Source organism: Sapajus apella, unplaced genomic scaffold, assembly GCF_009761245.1.
Source record: "Sapajus apella isolate SASKATOON/1434 unplaced genomic scaffold, GSC_monkey_1.0 scaffold14, whole genome shotgun sequence".
Taxonomy (NCBI): Eukaryota; Metazoa; Chordata; class Mammalia; order Primates; family Cebidae; genus Sapajus; species Sapajus apella.
Genome location: NW_022436954.1, coordinates 12897759 through 12916972, shown reverse-complemented (window position 1 = coordinate 12916972; position 19214 = coordinate 12897759). Strand labels below are relative to the sequence as shown.

The window sequence follows — 19214 nt, the reverse complement described above, 5'->3', positions numbered from 1 at the left end:
AAAGCTGTTTTTGTCTCCCAAAGATTACTAAAGTTATATGTACTAAAAGACATTACAGTTTTTATTTTGCTTTCAAAATATTTAAGTGTATAGTTATGTTTAAGCCAATTAATTAGAGCTCTTTTATGTAAATGTTACACACAACACATTTATAGCTACACAGAAAAACAGAAGAAGATGATTGTAGTAGTTGTGAGATTTTTCATTTGTCAGTTTTTAAGTTTCTTTTTTTTTTTAAGATGGAGTTTCACCATGTTGGTCAGGCTGGTTGAACTCCTGACCTCAGGTGATCTGCCTGCCTTGGCCTCCAAAGTGCTTAGATTACAGGCGTGAGCCACCATGCCCGGCCTAGTTTTTAAGTTTCTTAATTGGACTACTGGATTTAGGTGGAGCCCTTGGAAGAGGGCCAGGAAAAGGGTCTTTGGTAACTCCTGGTTTTTTCTGCAAGGAGTCCAGGGTGTTACAGCTTGAATATCTGCTTTTAATTAAACTTATTCTAACCCTAGCAATCTTTAAAGTCCTTTTAGAATTTCTTATGCCAAACAGTCAATATTTCTGACTTTTGAACTTTACCAAAGGTAACCTCCCAAGTGCTTAGAAAAAGGAACATTTAAGACAGTCCATGGAGGAGAAGAGAATAGACAAAGTCACAGAGATATTAAACCAGAAATGACTTACTTCCTAGCTGAGGAATTGAACCTGGACTGCCACTGTGAAAGTGCAGAACCTTGGCTACTGAACTATAGCAAAGAGCAGTCACCATTTCCATTCCCAGAAGGAATCTAGAGTAGTTAATTTTGAGCTTGCAAAGGCTTTAACTATTTAATATGATTTTTAGAGCTAACTATGACATGAACCCTAAAATTACTGTTCCCTGATGTCGGAGACCAAAAGAAAGTACTGCCATGTGATTAAAAGGTCAAACTCCCAGTGGGGCATAGTGGCTCATGCCTATAATCCCAGCACTTTGGGAGGCCAAGGCAGGTGGATCACCTGAGGTTGGGAGTTTGAGACCAGCCTGACCAACAGGGTGAAACCCTGTCTCTACTAAAAATACAAAATTATCTGAGCATGGTGGCACACACCTGTAATCCTAGCTACTGGGGAGGCTGAGACAGGAGAATTGCTTGAACTTGGGAGGCAGAGGTTGCAGTAACCTGAGATCATGCCATGCCATTGCACTCCAGGCTGGGAGAAGGAGATTCCTTCTCAAAAAAAAAAAAAAAAAAAAAAAGTCCAGCTCTCAGGGACATAAAACAAGGTGGAGACTTCTTCCAGATTTTGATTGTTTCAGGGACCTGCAGCCAAGTTTGTGACTAACCAGTTTGCTGGGTCATCTTGAAAAGCAGGCTTACAAGTGTTCTAAGCCCATGTTTTATCCTAAAGTATACCTCAACACAGAAAAACAAATTCATAGCAGAGAATACACCAGCTTAAAATCAGCCTTAGAATTCTTTTTCACATTAATCAAAACTTTACAGAGGAGATAAACACTGATTTTTTAAAAATTGTTCATTCAACCTGTTGCACAGAGAGAAGAGAAGCCAGAAATCTGACTGGCAAGAGATTCTTATCCTTTTGCTGGCATGCCAGGCCTCTGGGTTCCCTTTCCCTGAAATGCCCTAGTGATCCATCTTGTGGCACCATCACCCTGGGGGCTAAGCCGCATCATAAAGGAAAATTATTTTTTTGGTTCTGGACAGAGAAAAATACTTGTGGTAAAACACAGACATTAACCACTCTGCTTAGCATCCAATATCAAACTGGCAAGACTTAACTTTGCACGTATATGGGCCCCGTCATCTTTAATCCAACCTCTGACTTGGAGTTACAACACATGGTCTCTGGGCAAGATGGTTGCCCTGAGTAGTAGAAAACCTAAGAAAGGGAAAGGAGAGAGGGAAAAGCATTGCCTGTGGCAGGGTAGGGAAGACAAAATAATCAGGGAGGCCAGAGAAAGAACCAACCATTGCAGCGACACTGAAAAGTTCAGGCAGCTGCTTCTCAGTGGCAAAGGTATCTTTTCCATCAGCTCTCAAGTTTCCCCTTTTAGGGAGGAAAAAGCTCCCCAGGTCTCATCATCCTGTATATGCCTAACCCTGTCGTCCACAGCCATCAGCAAAGAGTGTAAGGCAGATTAATCCAAAGAGAATAGCAGTTAACATCCCATAATGCCAAACCTATTCTTAGCTGAGAGGGTCTTTACTGAGAGGGGCCTCAACCCCCCTAAATCTTAGATGGGAATCTAGCCCTCCTACGTTGGGGCTCTAACGCACGTTTGGTCAAGTGGTCTTGCCTTTTATTAAGAGGGTCCTCTAACCCACTCTGTCTTAGGAGAGATTCTAACTCACCTAGATTGGGCCTCTAACCCAGTCCCATTCTTTACCCGGGTACCCACCACTTACCCAATGTTGTCCCATCAGTGCTGCAGTCTATTTCCTTGGGTTGGGGTCTTCTCAGTATTGTCCCTTTTGTGGTTCATGAGAAAGATGTTACCAGACCCCACCACTTACCCAAAGTTAGCCTTTGGGTCGGGGTTTCTGCACTATAGTCCCTTTTGTGGTTACCAGAAATATGTTACAGGAAACGGGTCTCGATCCAGATCCCAATAGAGGGTTCTTGGATCTCGCACAAGAAGAATTTAGGGCAAGTCTGCAGTGCAAAGTGAAAGTAAGTTTATTAAGAAAGTAAAGCAATGAAAGAATAGCTATTCCATAGACAAAGCAACACCCAGGGCTGCTGGTTGCCCGTTTTTATGCTTATTTTTGGATAATATGTTAAATAAGGGGTGGATTATTCATGCTTCCCCTTTTTAGACCATATATGGTAACTTCTTGACATTACCAGGGCATTTGTAAACTGTCATGGTGCTGGTGGGCGTGTAGCAGTGAGAATGAGCAGAGGTCACTCTTGTCACCATTTTGGTCTTCTTAGGTTTTGACCAGCTCCTTTACTGCAACCGGGTTTTTTTTTTTTTGAAATGGAGTTTCGCTCTTGTTACCCAGGCTGGAGTGCAATGGCGCAATCTCGGCTCACCGCAACCTCCGCCTCCTGGGTTCAGGCAATTCTCCTGCCCCAGCCTCCTGAGTAGCTGGGATTACAGGCATGCGCCACCATGCCCAGCTAATTTTTTGTATTTTTAGTAGAGACGGGGTTTCACCATGTTGACCAGGATGGTCTCAATCTCTTGACCTTGTAATCCACCTGCCTCAGCCTCCCAAAGTGCTGGGATTACAGGCATGAGCCACCGCACCCAGCCTACTGCAACCGGTTTTATCAGCAAAGTCTTTATGATCTGTATTTTGTGCTGATCTCCTATCTCATCCTGTGATTTAGAATGCCTTAACTGTCTGGAAATGCAGCCCAGTAGGTTTCAGCCTTATTTTATACAGCTCCTATTCAAGATGGAGTTGCTGTGGTTCACATGCCTCTGATGGAAGGAATGGGAGAGGCACATTTCAGGCACTGGGGAAGATGCCAGCAAAAGAAGTATGTTAACTGCATGACCTGCTCAGGATAGGACAGGTTGTCTACTGTAAGCAAAAAACTTGGTGTGATAAAAAAGGCAACAGACCTCTTTAATAATGAGTGGTGGGGAAAACTGGGTTGAGGGAGAACTGGAGAGCCTGCCTGTCTAAAATAGTAGCTGTAACTCAGCACCAGATGAATATGGCCGAGAATAAGACTAGTGATCACTTTCATCTTTCCTTCCTAGAGAAACTGGGAATATTAAATTTTAAAATGTGATTTTGCTAAGGTCTAAATGTTAGTGACCCCCCCCCCAAATTTTCATGTTAAAATCCTAACTCCATAAATTGATGTTATTAGGAGGTGGGGCCTTTGGGAAGTGATTAGGTCATGAGGGTAGAGTCTTCACGAATGGTATTAGTGCCCTTATTAAAAAAAATTAGCCAGGCATGGTAGCACATGCCTATAATCCCAGCTACTTAGGAGCCTGAGGCAGGAGAATTGCTTGAACCTGGGAGGCGGAGGTTGCAGTGAGCCGAGATTGTGCCACTGCACTCTAGCCTGGGCGACAGAGCGAGACCCTGTCTCAAAAATAAAACAACAAAAAACCCCCACAAGAAACAAAAACAAACCCAGAGTTCCCTTTTCCCTTTTACCATATGAGGACACAGTGAGAAGGTGTGAACCACTGAAGCTGCCATGCAGCAAGACCATGCCAAAATGCAGGCCCTTTTGTCCTGGACCTCCCAGCTTCCATAACTGTGAGAAATAAATTTCTGTGGCCAGGCATGGTGCCTCACACCTGTAATCCCAGCACTTTGGGAGGCTGAGGCAGGAGAATCAGGTGAGGTCAGGAGTTTGAGACCAACCTAGCCAACAGTGTGAAACCCTATCTCTACTAAACCCCATCTCTACTAAAAATACAAAGTTAGCCAGATGTAGTGGTGGGTGCCTCCATGAAAAAAAAAAAAAAAAAAAAAAAAGGAAAAGAAAGAAAGCAAGCCTCATGGCCTAATCACCTTATACAGTCCCGCCCCTTAATAATATCACAATGACAAATTTCAACATTCTTTTTGGTGGGGGTGGGGTGGACATTCTCACCATGGCAGCTACCAAAGGGAGCAAGCAGCTGGCATTCTTTTCTCATTCCTCCACCTTTTTTCTTCAAACATTGAAATGATGGCTAGTGCTTTAGCAGCAACATTGGGCCAAGAGGCAGCCTTGAGAATGGAAGCTGCATTAGTCAGCTCAGGCTGCTATGACAAAATGCAACAGACTGGGTGGCTCAAACCACAGCAATCTATTTTCTCACAGTCCTGGAAGCTGGAAGTGGATCCAAGAGCAAGGTGCTGGCAGGGCTGGTTTCTTCTGCATCCTTTCTCCTTGACTTGCAGCTGCCCCCTCCATTGCATCCTCACATGGTCTTTCTTCTGTGCACACCTCTAGCATCTCTTTGGTGTCCAAATTTTCTCTTCTTACAAGAACACCAGTCAGATTGGACTAGGGCCCACCCTAAAGGCCTCATTTTAACTTAATCACCCATTTAAAGGCATTATCTCTAAATACCATCACATTCTGAGGGATGGTGGTGGAGGTTAGGGTTTTAACATAAATTTGGGGAGACACAATTCAGTCCATAATAAGAGAAGATCAAGAACTTTCATTTTTTCCTGAAAGGAAGTTGAGAACTGTGTGCAGGGGGTTCCATCACAATTAGAAGCCCTGGGTTTTCTGTTCTAAGCTATTGTATGGCCTTCCATTGAGACTTAGAGATAATCAAGTAAACCTCTCAGATTTTTTTTTTTAATTTGTAAAATCGAAGTAATAATACCTAGCTTATTTATCTTACAGCATTTGGTGAAGATCAAATAAAATAATGAACATGAAAATGTTTTGAAACACATGAATTGGCCAGGCATGGTGGCTAACATCTGTAATCCCAGCACTTTGGGAGGCCAAGGTGGGTGGATCACGAGGTCAGGAATTCGAGACCAGCTTGGCCAACATGGTGAAACCCCGTCTCTACTAAAAAAAATTAGTTAGGTGTGGTGGTGGGCACCTGTAATCCCAACTACTTGGGAGGCTGAGGCAGGAGCATTGCTTGAACCTGGGAGGTGGAGGTTGTAGTGAGTCAAGACCGTGCCAATGCACTCCAGTCTGGGTGACAGAGCCAAACTCCGTCTCAAAAGAAAAACATGAGTTATCTACATAAATGTTCCTAAAGTCATTTGTTTACCTCCTTTGCCCTGTGTATCACATGTATTTTGATTTTTCTAACTTAGATTTTAAACTAAAAAATTTTTCTAACTTAGTTGTTTATTTAAAACCTTTTAGTTAGAATCATAAAAGCAACATAAAATAGAAAGGAAAGCAATATAACATTATTAAATACTAGCTAATTACTGTTAAGTGCTAAAACTTTGTCTCTGTTAAAAAGGAGACACAATTAGGGAAGGCTTAAAGTCAAACTAGTATCAAACAGAGACTTCAACTTTAAAAATATTAGAAGAGCTAAAAAAAGATTGGAAAAGAAAGAACGTTCTCATGGTTCAATGAAATTGATTTATTTATTTAGAGGCAGTGTCTTGCTCTGTTGCCCAGGCTAGAGTGCAGTGCAGCTTACTGTAATATCTACCTCCTAGGTTCAAGCGATTCTAATGCCTTAGCCTCCTGAGTAGCTGGGATTACAAACATGCACCACCAGGCCCAGCTCATTTTTTGTATTTTTAGTAGAGACAAGAATTCTCTATGTTGCCCAGGCTGGTCTCTAACTCCTAACCTCAGGTGATCTGCCCCCCTCAGCCTCCCAAAGTCCTGGGATTATAGACGTGAGCCACCTCATCTAGCCAAAATATTATTTAAATATCATAGCTATGTGATATGGTTTGACTGTGTCCCCACCCAAATCTCATCTTCAGCTGTAGCTCCCATAATCTCCACGTGTCATGGGAGGGACCCAGTGGGAGGTAATTAAATCATGGGGTGGGTTTTCCCATGCTGTTTTGTGGTAGTGAATAAGTCTCATGAGATCTAATGGTTTTATAAGGGGCAGTTCCCCTGCTTTCTTGCCTGCCATCATGTAAGACGTGCCTTTGCTCCTCCTTTACCTTCTGCCAGGGTTGTGAGGCGTCTCTAGCTATGTGGAACAGTGAGTCCACTAAATCTCTTTTTCTTTATAAATTACGCAGTCTTGGGTATTTCTTTATAGCAGTATGAAACTGGACTAATATACAATGTAGTATGCTCTTACCCTTAAAAAACATTGATGTATAAGAACATGTTATCCTATGGAGTGGTTTCCCCAGGGAAGTGAGGAAACCAACAGTTTGTGAACAGTTGTTTGTGCCAGACTCTGTGGGAACCCCTATACCCCTTATGGAGGCCTAATAATAATCAGTTGAGATGGGTGTTACTGTCTAGTTTTCACTTGGGAAAATGGGGGGTCAGGGTCTAGGTGACTGACTCAACACAGATGCCAAGAGGAGTCATTCAGAGGCAAGGTGAACTGAGGTGTGGGTGCACAGGCTCCAAACCCCGTGGTCACTCCCATCCCACTTTATAATGCCATGATCCGGGTTTCCTTATGATATCTTTAAGGAATGCTGCCATTGTCCCTTTTTGAGATGTGGTCATCAGAAAAAGTCAGTACAGTGCATTGGTTGAAAATATAGTCTCGGGAACCAGACTGCCTCTTATCAGCTGTGTGATTTTGGGCAAGTTACTCAGTTTCTCTGTGCCCCAGACTCCTAAGGGATAATAATAGTGCCCATTTCAAACACTTGTTTTGAGGATTAAATGGGCTGATAATATGTTAAGTGTTTAAAGTATTGATAGCACATACTTTGCTCTATCTAAGTGTTAATATTATCCATGCTTTATATTGTGGCTACCATGTTATGCTTGGGATAGGATGCTCAGTGCTCCATACTTGGTTATGAAGATAGCTTGCAAAGGCATCTCCTCTTCAAAGCATATTTTACCTCTTTATTCCTCAGGCTGTAGATCAGAGGGTTCAGCATGGGGATGACCACAGTGTAGAAGACAGAGATGACCTTGTTGTTTTGTTCCATGGACTTATGAGAGCTTGGCTGAGCATACATGAAGGTGACGGCCATAAAAGAGGCAAATGATGCTGAGGTGGGAGGCACAGGTGGAGAGAATTTTGCTCTGGGCCTCCAGGGAGCGCATCCTGCAAATGGTCACCAGGATGTCGGCATAGGAGACTAGGATAAAGGTGATGGTAAAGAGGATAAGCAAGGCACAAGATGAGAAGATAATGGTCTCAACCTCAGTAGTATCTGCACAGGCAAGATAGAGCACAGCGGGGATGTCACAGAAACATTGGGGCCACAGTAGGAAAGCTTAAAGATGCACCCAGAGAGCAAAGCTGAAATGGCAGCCGAAACAGTATAGGAGGTCACCACCAGCAGCACACACAGATGTTGGGACATAATAGTGTGATAGAGGAGAGGGTGGCAGATGGCAGTGAATCGGTCATAGGCCATGATGGCTAGGAGCAGACACTCAGCAGTACCAGGGAGGGTCATGAGGGCCATCTGGACCACACAGCCTGCAAAGGAGATGGATTGGCTTGAGACAAGGAAGCTCTCCAGCAGCCTGGGGGTGTCCACCGTGGGAAAGGAGGAGTCTATGAAAGAGAGGATGCTTAGGAAGAAGTACATGGGTGTGTGGAGCTGTGGGTCTGCATGGATCAGGGTGATCATTCCCAGGTTGCCCACGACAGTGACTGAATATATGAACAGAAAGAGCACAAAGAGGATGCCTTTGAGGTCCTCCTGCTCTGTAAGTCCCAGCAGGCGGAACCAGGTGACTTGGGTGTGGTTCTCCACCATGGTGTGCATGTCACTGCAGAGAGAACAAATAAGATATGCATGTACCCTAGAGTTAGGGTCAGTACCCAAAGCTTTTTAAATATCCTCAGGACAGGCAGTATAATGGGAAGAGGGAGAAAAATTACCAAGAACTGAACACCTGGTATGAGCCACATGTTAACTCATTTTTAAAGCAGCTGTTTAAACCTCATACATACCTTGTGTTTAAATATTGTGTCCATTTATATTTAATGAGATGATCAACTTATCTAAGGTCACAAAGCTAGTACATAAGAAAAGTGGAATTAGAACTCAGTCTGACCAGGCACAGTGGCTCACGCCTGTAATCCCAGCACTTTGGGAGGCCGAGGTGGGTGGATCGTCTGAGGTCAGGATTTCAAGACCAGCCTGGCCAACATGGTGAAACCCTGTCTCTAGTAGAAATACAAAAAAATTAGCCGGGTATGGTGGCACACACCTTAGTCCCAGCTACTGAAGAGGCTGAGGCAGGAGAATTGCTTGAACTGGGAGATGGAGGTTGCAGTGAACCCTGCACTATATCCTGGGTGATAGAGCGAGATTCCATCTGAGAAAAAAAAAAAAAAAGAACTCAGCCTGTTCTAGTAATTGTTGTATCCTTACTATGTTGTTAGAATCATTTTCTGTTCCTGAATTTTCTGTTCTATAGGGAACCAGCATCTGCAGTGGTATTGGAGGCCTGGTCTGTTGCCTCAGAAAAGGAATAATTGAAAGGATCAGTGTGGGTCATATTTGGAAGCAAAGACTCCAACAGTGCTAGTCCCCTAGGCCTAAGACACAGGAAATCAGATGCCTTGAGTCATTAGAATGTGCAGTGACTCAGCAGAGCAGTAATTTCTCTGTGTTGTGTGTTGAATTGTAGCTTCCAAAAAGATATACTGAAATCCTAACCCCTGGTACCAGTGACTGTGAACTTATTTGGAAGCAGGATCTTTGCAGATTTAATCAAGTTAATGTGAGGTCACACTTGATTAGGGTGAACCCTACTCTAACATGATTGATGTCATTATAAGAAAAGAAAACTGGCCAGGCACAGCGGCTCACTGCTCCGGGCCAGTTTTCTTTTCTTATAAATCCAGCACTTTGGGAGGCCAGGGTGGGCCAATCACTTGAAGTCAAGAGTTCAAGACTGGTCTGGCCAACATGGTAAAACCCTGTCTCTATGTAAGATACAAAAATCAGCCTGGCATGGTGGCAGGCACTTATAATCCCAGCTACTCTAGAGGCTGAGGCAGGAGAATTTCTTGAACAAAGGAGGTGGAGGTTGAGCCAATATTGTGCCATTGCACTCCAGCCTGGGTGACAGAGTGAGATTGTCTCAAAAAAAAAAAAAAAAAAAAGAGAAAAGAAAACAGAGATATAGGAGGACAGCATCATGGGAAGAGACAGATGAGGGAAGATGGCCATGTGAAGCTGAAAGCAGAGATAGGAGTTAGGCTGCCATAAGTCAAGGAATGTCTGGGGCTTCCAGAAGCTGTCGGAGGCAAGGAAGGATGCTCCTTTAGAGGATACAGAGGGAGCATGGTCCTGCCACATCTTGGTTCCAGGCTTCTGGCCTCAAGAACTGCAAGAGAATACATTTCTTTTGTTTTAAGCCACACAGTTTATGTTAGTTTGTTATAGCAGCCATAAAAAATGAATACACCCAGTTAGGGATGGTTCTGCTTGGTGAATATGTGGTGCTTTGAGAGAGACTTCTTGGGTAATTGTCAGAAGATGGGGCTTTACTGATTTCTCTCAATTTACTGAACTAATAATCCACACAGAGGAAATGAAATAAACGAAAACAGATGACCGCCTCAAGATGGCTGACTAGAGGCATTTTATGTTTGCCTCCTCCGCTAAGAAGAACCAAAACAGAGAGCAGATAATCACACTTTGATTAGATTACCCAGGAGAGAGCACTGGAATTCAACAGAAAAGTGACAGGAAATACCCCAGGCAAAGAAGGAATCCTGAGATCTCTGTTTGGTAAGATTGGCTGGGAGCTGAGAGAGGTTCCCAATACAGGAAAAGGTAGTCCACATTCCAAATGAAGACTCCTGAAATCCTAGCCGTGGGAGAGACCCTTGACCCTCACAAGGCCCTGAAATGAACACAGGGAGGTGCTGGTGAGATTGTGTGATGGCAGTACCTCAGGGAGGGAGCTTGCACTGGGTCCCGCACGCTTTCTGAAATCTAAGAAGCTTCAGCAAGTTGCCATTTTAGAGCACCGCCCCCAATAGATTGCACACTGTCCTGGAGTCCAGGGGCCTGACGTGGCCCCTGGGGCTTAGGTGAGAAAGCTACCACACCAGGGGCTGAGGTACAAGCAAAGTGTTGACTACTGCTGTTGGAGCTGAGGAATGAGAAAGGTACCATTTATTTATTTATCTGAGTTGGAGTCTCGCTCTGTCACCCAGGCTGGAGTGCAGTGGTGTGATCTTGGCTCACTGCACCCTCTGCCTCCCGGTTCGAGCAATTCTTCTGCCTCAGCTGGGATTACAGGTGCGTGCCACCACACCCAGCTAATTTTTTGTATTTTGAGTAGAGACGGGGTTTCACCATGTTAGCCAGGATGATCTCGATCTCCTGATCTCATGATCCAGCAACTTTGGCCTCCCAAAGTTCTGGGATATCAGGCATGAGCCACCACGCCCGGCCGAGCAGGGTACCATTTACTCCAGCTGGGTTGTGGTGCAAGCAGCACATGTGTTCCCCAGCTGCCAGCCTAGGCTGCCCACCACTGAAGACAGCATGCCCTCTCCAGTGGCAGAGCAGCAGTGCGGCTGCTGCTGCTCCCCACTTGAGCATTCTGCCAGTGATCTAAAGATTGTCCTGCTCCTACCTACCACAGCCTTGCCTGCATTCCAGCCAGACAGAGCTTAAGGACAAGTCTGTCTGGCCTGGCTTAACCCCTACCTCTTTTGCCAGACAACATAGCCTGGGGGCCAGTAAATTGTCCAGCCTAGGCTACCACCATTGGCACCTGAACTCTCTACTCAGCTGCTATCACCATAGCTGACACATATCACCTGAAGGCCCCGAGACCAGCCTATGCAACCCATTGTAGCCACCGCCAACACCAGTACAGACCATTTCGGACCAGAGGATTGTCTTACCACTGCTATTGTCATTGTGCATGTCATGCTGGCTGCCCAGGGGCCCAACAACCCATCCACTTGCCCAGCACATTGCTGCTACTACCCGGGACCACTGCTGCTAGTACCCCAATAAGTCACCTGATTGCCCAAAGATTGGCCCTCCTGGGCCCACTGACACTGGAGCCAGCATACACTTTCCTGCAGCCCAATGACAGACATGCTCAGCCCATTGCTGCCACCACTGGGGCCCCAACTGTGACCTATCTTGTGTCCCAGTCATGTACTGTCATGGGGCCCAAGGACAGACATACTCAGCCCACTGCTGCTACCACTGGAACCCAAACTCTGATATACTTGACTGTCCCACTATCTACCACAGCCTCCACTAATAACTGTACCCTATGCCACCAAGGAAATCATGGATACTACTGATGCTGTTTATAGCCAAAGAAATAATATGGCAACTATATAAGGATGGTTCAACATATGCAGATCAATCATACATCATATCAACAGAATGAAGGACAAAAATCATAGGATCATTTTAATTGGTGCTGAAAAAGCATTTGATAAAATCCAACATCCCTTCATAATAAAAACTCTAAAGAAGTGGATATAGAAGAAACACACTTCAACGTAATAAAAGCCATAAAAGGCAGACACATAGGTAGCATCATATTTAATAGGGAAAAACTGAAAGCCTTTCCCCTGAGATCTGGAATACCACAAGGATGCCCACTTTCACCACTGTTAATCAGTATAGTATTGGAAGTCTTAGCTAGAGCAATCAGAGAAGAAAAAGAAATACAGGGCATCCAAATTGGAAAGGAAGAAGTCAAATCATCCCTGTATATAGATGATATGATCTTATATTTGGAAAAATCTAAAGACTCTACCAAAAACCTATTAGAATGGATAAACAAATTCAGTAGTTGCAGGATACAAATCAACATGTAAAAATCATTAGTATTTCTATATGCCAACAGCAAACAATCTGAAAAAGAAATCAAGAAAGTATTCCAATTTATCATAGCTACAAATAAAATTAAATACTTAGGAATTAATCAAAAAAGTGAAATTTCTCTACAATGAAAACTATAAAACATTGGAGAAAGAAATTGAAGAGGACACACACACACACACACACACAAATAGAGATTTTGTGTTCATGCATTGGAATAAATATTATTGTTAAAGTGTCCATACTACCTAAATCAATCTAAAGATTCAATGTAATCCCTATCAACATGACAATGACATTCTTCACAGAAATAGAAAATACAATCCTAAAATTTATATGGAAACACAAAAGACCCGGAAGAGCCAAAGCTATCCTCAGCAAAAAGAACAAAACTGGAGGAATCACATGACTCAACTTCAAATTATACTATAGAGTTACAGTAACCAAAACAGCATAGTACTGGCATAAAAACAGACACATAGACCAAATTCATACATCTAGAGTGAACTCGTTTTTAACAAAAGTGCCAAGAAGATACATTGGGGAAAGAATAGTCTCTTCAATAAATGCTGATAGGAAAACTGAATACTCACATGTAGAAGAATGAAACTAAGGGAGAAGTTTATATTAATGAACGCCTGTATCAAAAAAGCAGAAAAATTTCAAATAAACAATCTAATGATATATCTTAAGGAACTAGAAAAGCAAGAAAAAAATCCAAGCCCAAAATTAGCAGAAGGAAATGAATGATAAAGATTAGAGCAGAAGTAAACAAAGTAAAGACAAAAAAAAAAAAAAAAAAAGCAACAACAACAACAAAAACTGCCACCAACAAAAAACTAAAACAAATGATCAATGAAACAAAAAGTTGGTACTTGGAGAAGATAAACAAAATTGATAAACTGCTAGCTAGATTAACCAAGAAAAGAAGGAGGAGGATCTACATAAACAAAATCAGAAATGAAAAAGGAAACATTACAACTGATACCATAGAAATACAAAACATCACCAGAGACTATAATGAGTCTAACCAAATGGGGAAACCTGGAGAAAATGGATAAATCCCTGGCAACATTCAACCTGTCAATATTGAATCAGGAAGAAATATAAAACCTGAACACCAATAATAAATAATGAGATTGAAACAGTAATAAAGAAACTTCCTGGCCAGGTGCAGTGGTGCATACCTATAATCCCAGCATTTTGGAAGGCTGAGACAGGAGAACCACTTGAGACCAGGAGTTTGAGATCAGCCTGGGAAATGTCGCAAAACTTTGTCTTCATAAAAAAATATAAAAAATTAGCCAAGCATGGTGATGGGCACCTGTAGTCCCTGTTACTTGGGAGGCTGAGGTGGGAAGATGGCTTGAGCTCAGGAAGTTGAGGTTGCAGTGAGCCATGATGGCACCACTGCACTCCAGCCTGGATGACAGAGGGAGACCCTGTCTCAAAAACAAACAAATTAACAAACAGACAAACAAGTTTCCCAACAAAGAAGAGCTAAGGCTGGATGAAAGATAATATTTACAAGTAGGATTTATACCAGGGAAATGATGTGGTTTAACCTATGCAAATTAATAAATGTGATATATCACATGAACAGAATGAAGGACAAAAACCATATGGTTATCTCAATAGACACAGAAAAAGCATTAATTTTTAAAAATTTTATTATATTAAAAAAAATAGAGATGGGGATCTTTCTGTGTTGCCCAGGCTGGTCTTGAACTCCTGGCCTCAAGCAATCCTCTTGCTTCAGCCTCTCAAAGGCCTGGGATTAGAGGTATGAGCCACCGTGCCTGACCAAACAAACGTTTGATAAAGTTCAATGTCCCTTCAAGATAAAAACTTTCAACAAACTAGGCACAGAGGAAAATAATAAAGGCTATATATGACAAACACACAGCTAACATTATATAGAATGGGGAAAAGTTGAAAGCCATGCCTCTAAGAACTGGAACAGGGAAGGATGCTCACATTCACCATCCTATTCAACATAGTACTAGAAGTCCTATTCAGAAAAATCAGGTTAAAACCAACAAACAAATCCAAATTGGAAAGGAGGAAGACAAATTGCCCCTCTTTGCAGGTGACATCTCTTATATTTAGAAAAAGCAAAATACTCCACCAAAAACTTACAGAGATGATAAGCAAATTTAGTAAAATTGCAGGATACAAAGTCAACATACAAAAAATTGGTAGTGTTTCTATATTTCAACAATGAAATAGCTGAAAAGAAAATCAAGAAGACAGTCCCATTTATAATAGCTACAAAAGATGAAGTAAGCCAGATGTGGTGGCATATGACTGTAATCTCAGTACCTTGGGAGGTCGAGGCAGGAGGATTGCTTGAAGTTGGGAGTTCAAGACTGGCCTCGGCAATAGCAAGAGCCCATCTTTACAAAAAGTAAAAAAAAAATTATTATGCTGCGTGTGGTGGTGTGTATCTATCGTCTTAGCTACTTGGGAGGCTGTGGTGGGAGGATTGCTTGAGCCCAGCAGTCCGAGATTGCAGTGAACTATGATTGTGCCACTGCACTCCAGTTAAAATACCTAGGAATCAGTTTAACCAAGGAAGTAAAGGATCTCTGCAAGAAAAACTACAAAACACTGAGGAAAGAAATTAAAGAGGACTGGAAAAATTAATGTAGTTAAAATGAATATATTGACCAAAGCAATATACAAATTGAATGCAGTCTTTATAAAAATACCAATGTAATTTTTCACAGAAATAAAAAATATAATACTAAAACTGATATAGAACCAAGAAGGAGTCAAAACAGCGAAAGCAGTTCTTAACACAAAGTAGAAAGCTAGAGGCATCACACTACTTGACTTCAATATATACATAAAATATTTTTTAACCCTCACCTCCCTCCCACCTATTGGTCTGAATCCCAAAAGTCCATTGTATCATTCTTATGCCTTTGAGTCCTCATAGCTCCCCCTTATGAGTGAGAACTCAGGAGTTGAATCATACAATGTTTGCTTTTTCATTCTTAAGTTACTTCACTTAGAATAATGGTCTGCAATTCCATCCAGGTTGCTGCAAATGCCATTGTTTTGTTCCTTTTTATGGCTGTGTAGTATTCCATGGTGTGTGTGTGTGTGTGTGTGTGTGTGTGTGTGTGTGTGTGTACTACATTTTCTTTAATAGATTGATGGGCATTTGGGCTGGATTTATATTTTTACGACTGTGAATTGTGCTGCTATAAACATGAGTGTGCAAGTATTTTTTTTTAATGACTTCATTTGCTCTGGGTGAATACCCAGGAGTGAGATTGCTGGATCAAATGGAATACCCAGGAGTGAGATTGCTGGATCAAATGGTAGATCTACTTTTAGCTCTTTAAGTAATCTCCACACTGTTTTCCATAGTGGTTGTACTAGTTTCCACCAACAGTATATAAGTGTTCCCCTTTCACCACACCCATGCCAACATCTATTATTTATAATTTTTGGATTATGGCCATTCTTGCAGGAGTGAGTAAGGTGGTATCACATTGTGGTTTTGATTTGCATTTCCCTGATAATTAGTGATCAACATCACTATTCATCATGGAAATGCAAATCAAAACCACAATGAGATATCATTTTACCCTACTTAGAATGGCTATTACCGTTATTATCTTTTTGAGACACAGTCTCATTCTACTGCCCAGGCTGGAGTGCAGTGGCAAAATCTCTGCTCACTGTAACCTCTGCCTCCCCGGGCTCATGCAATTCTTGTGCCTCAGCCTCTTGAGTAGCTGGGATTATAGGCATGTGCCACCATGCCCCACTAATTTTTGTATTTTTAGTAGAGACAGGGTTTCATCATGTTGGCCAGGCTGATCTTGAACTCCTGGCCTCAAGCAATCAGCCCACCTAAGCCTCCCAAAGCTCTAGAATTATAAGCATGAGCTATCGCACCCAGTCAAGAATGGCTATTATTAAAAAGACAAAAAATAACAGATGTTGGTGAGTATGTAGAAAAAAGGGAACTCATATGCTGTTGGTTGGAATAATGAAGATTTCTCCAAAAATGAAAAATAAAAGTATCATATGATCTAGCAATCCCACTACTTTTTGTGTATCTATCCAAAAAAAAGAGAAATCAGAATAATTAAAGGCATACCTCCACTCGTATGTTTATTACAGCACTATTCACAATAGCAAAGATATGGAATGAATGTAAGTATCCCTTAATGGATATGGTAAAGAAAATGTGGTGTGTATACAATGGAATGCTTTTATTTAGCCATAAAAGCAAAATCATGTCACTTACAGAAACATGGATGAAACTGGAGGTCATCATGTTAAGTGAAATAATGCAGGCACAGAGAAACAACTACTACATATTTTCACTCAAATGCAGGAGCTAAGAACTTGATGTCATGAACATAGAGTATAGACTGATGGTTACCCCAGGCAGGGAAGAATGTGAGGGTGGGAAAGAGAAATGAAGACAAGTTGGTGAATGCATCCATATTTATAGTTAGATAGAAGAAATAAGTTCTAATGTTTGATAGCAGAGTAATGTGACTATGGCTAGCAAAAATATGTTGTATATTTCAAAATAGCGAGAACAGAGGACTTGAAATGTTGTCGACATATAGAAATGACAAATACTCAAGGTGATGGGTAACTCACATACTATAACTTGATCAATACACATTCTATGTCTGTTAAAAATACTCATATGGACCCCATAAACATTACATATCAATTAAAAAAAAAGAAAACAAAGTCTGTGTTATTGTTCATTCATAAGAAAAATATCTGACTGTGAGAACAAGTAGCTACAGCAAATATGGAATTCTAGTTTGACAAAACTATGTCAAAGAACTAAGGGCTTTTGTTTTGGCCAAGAACAACTGAAGGCAGTAGAACACGCCAGACTTGTGGCTTTGGCATCCAGTGAAGGATACAGTTCTTTTTTTTTTTTTTCTCTTGACTTTTATTTGATTTCAGGGAGTACATTTGCAGGTTTGTTACATGGGCAAATTGCATGTCACTGTACAAATGATCCTATCACCCGGATAGTGAGTATAGTATCCAATAGATAGGTTTTCAATTCATGTCCTCCTCCCAACCTCCTCCATCAAGTAGTCCCCAGTGTCTGCTGTTCCTATCTTTGTGTCTACATATATTCAGTGTTTAGCTCCCTCTCGTAAGTGAGAACATGCAGTATTAGGTTTTCTGTTCCTGTGTTAGTTTGCTTGGGATTATGGCCTCCAGCTGTAACCATGTTGCTGCAAAGGACATGATTTTGTTCCTTTTCATGGCTATGTAGTATTCCTTGGTGTGTATATAACTGCATTTTCTTTATCCAGTCCATCGCTGATGGGCATAGGTTGGTTCTCTATCTTTGCTGTTGTGAATAGTATGTAGTACAATGAACATATGAGTGTATGAAGGACACAGTCCTTATGGCAGAATGGGAGGTGGAGATCACTAGGCAGGGAGCAAAGGTCAAAGGGCCTACCCTCTTCAGCTCCCTAGGAGGGCTCTCATGCCAGTGAATCTTCTCTCCAGTGTTCTCATACTCCCACGAATTTGCCTCTTGGGATCCTCATCATGTAGGTTTTTAAATTACCAAGGGTAAGATCCTGTAGAGCATAATGGTCAGTGTCTGCTCTGATTGCTTGGTTGTCTGTTCTGATTGTGTGCTGCCCATGGTATACCGGTTGTCAAATGACTGGGAGTAAAGAAGGAATAGGGCAGAACCTCTTTTAGAGCATCCTGGAGTAGCCAGAAATAGGTGGCCTCAAATCAGAGCCTGTAATGTGTTTTTGTGCTAACACCATCTTATTGACAACTTCAGGCCTTTTGAAATGTAAACAATTTGAGCAGATTTTAGCTGTGGAGCTCACCAGAGGGGATGCTTCTTTACTCATGAGGTTTCCCTTCATATGGAGGGATATCTATTGTATAATATTCTTACCCCCCTCTCTTGGAGGGTAAATGCCTTATGTGATCAGTGGTTTCATGTAAGAGATTGGGTTTGTATAGTTCTGCTCTGCCTTCTTTGCTCCTTGGAAGCATAGTTCTGCTCTTCTGTAATGTAGATCTTAAAACTGGTCTTTAAGTTTGTCTAATTCTGCAGTTCAGTTTTAAGACCACTCATCTACAGGTATAAATCATGTTTCACATTAAAAAGTTTTATTAGTGATGCAGGTAATATTTTGCCCCCTATCTGCCTTGCTTCTATATCTTATCTCTTAATTCATTCAGAATTTGCATGGGAAAGAGAGACACTATTTATTGTGGCCCTTAAAGACCTCAGCAGAGAGAAAACAAGAAGGAAGCTGGCAGGGACAATTTGCCTAGCTTGTCTCTTCAATGAGTCCATTGGCTGGGCTCACACATCTCTAGCAAACTGATATGGTTAAGGAATGAGTTGGCTGTAACAATGGGGCATGATGTGTGATGAAGCCTTGGAAAACTCCGGATTCACAGTAATAATTCCTGATTGAAAGCGCAGGAGAATTAGCTTCCTCCAATTCTCCTGCTGAGACTTTGATGAGGGGCTGCCATGACAATGAGAACGTACTTAGGCTGAAGAAGTGTTCTCACATGACAGGAGAGAGAAGGCTTATTAAGGTCAGAAGAGGGGAAGTTCATTTAGGTGGAGGCCATCTGAAGATGGGAGAATCTCTGAGGATTTCTGAAGATCTGCTGTTTGCATGGATCTGTTACAGAACCATGGATGGGTTCCAGTTCTCTCTCTGATAGCTCTGATCTTTTCTTGAGAACACTAAGGAACTCACTGGTTTGGGCTATAACTTGTATTCCTTGATAGTTGTCTGTAAAGCATAGTGCTTAGTAGTTTGTAGTCTCAGCTGTTTT

At 42.0% G+C, this 19214-nt stretch overlaps 1 long non-coding RNA gene across 1 annotated transcript; it reads right to left on the bottom strand.

Annotated features, from left to right (window-relative positions):
• Positions 1 to 6533: 6533 nt before the first annotated feature.
• On the bottom strand, positions 6534 to 16722 carry LOC116554404. The gene is made up of 3 exons (XR_004270199.1): positions 16712 to 16722; positions 12049 to 12051; positions 6534 to 6686 (listed from the first exon to the last, which is right to left on the bottom strand). It is a non-coding gene; the product is annotated as an uncharacterized LOC116554404 (long non-coding RNA).
• Positions 16723 to 19214: the final 2492 nt, after the last annotated feature.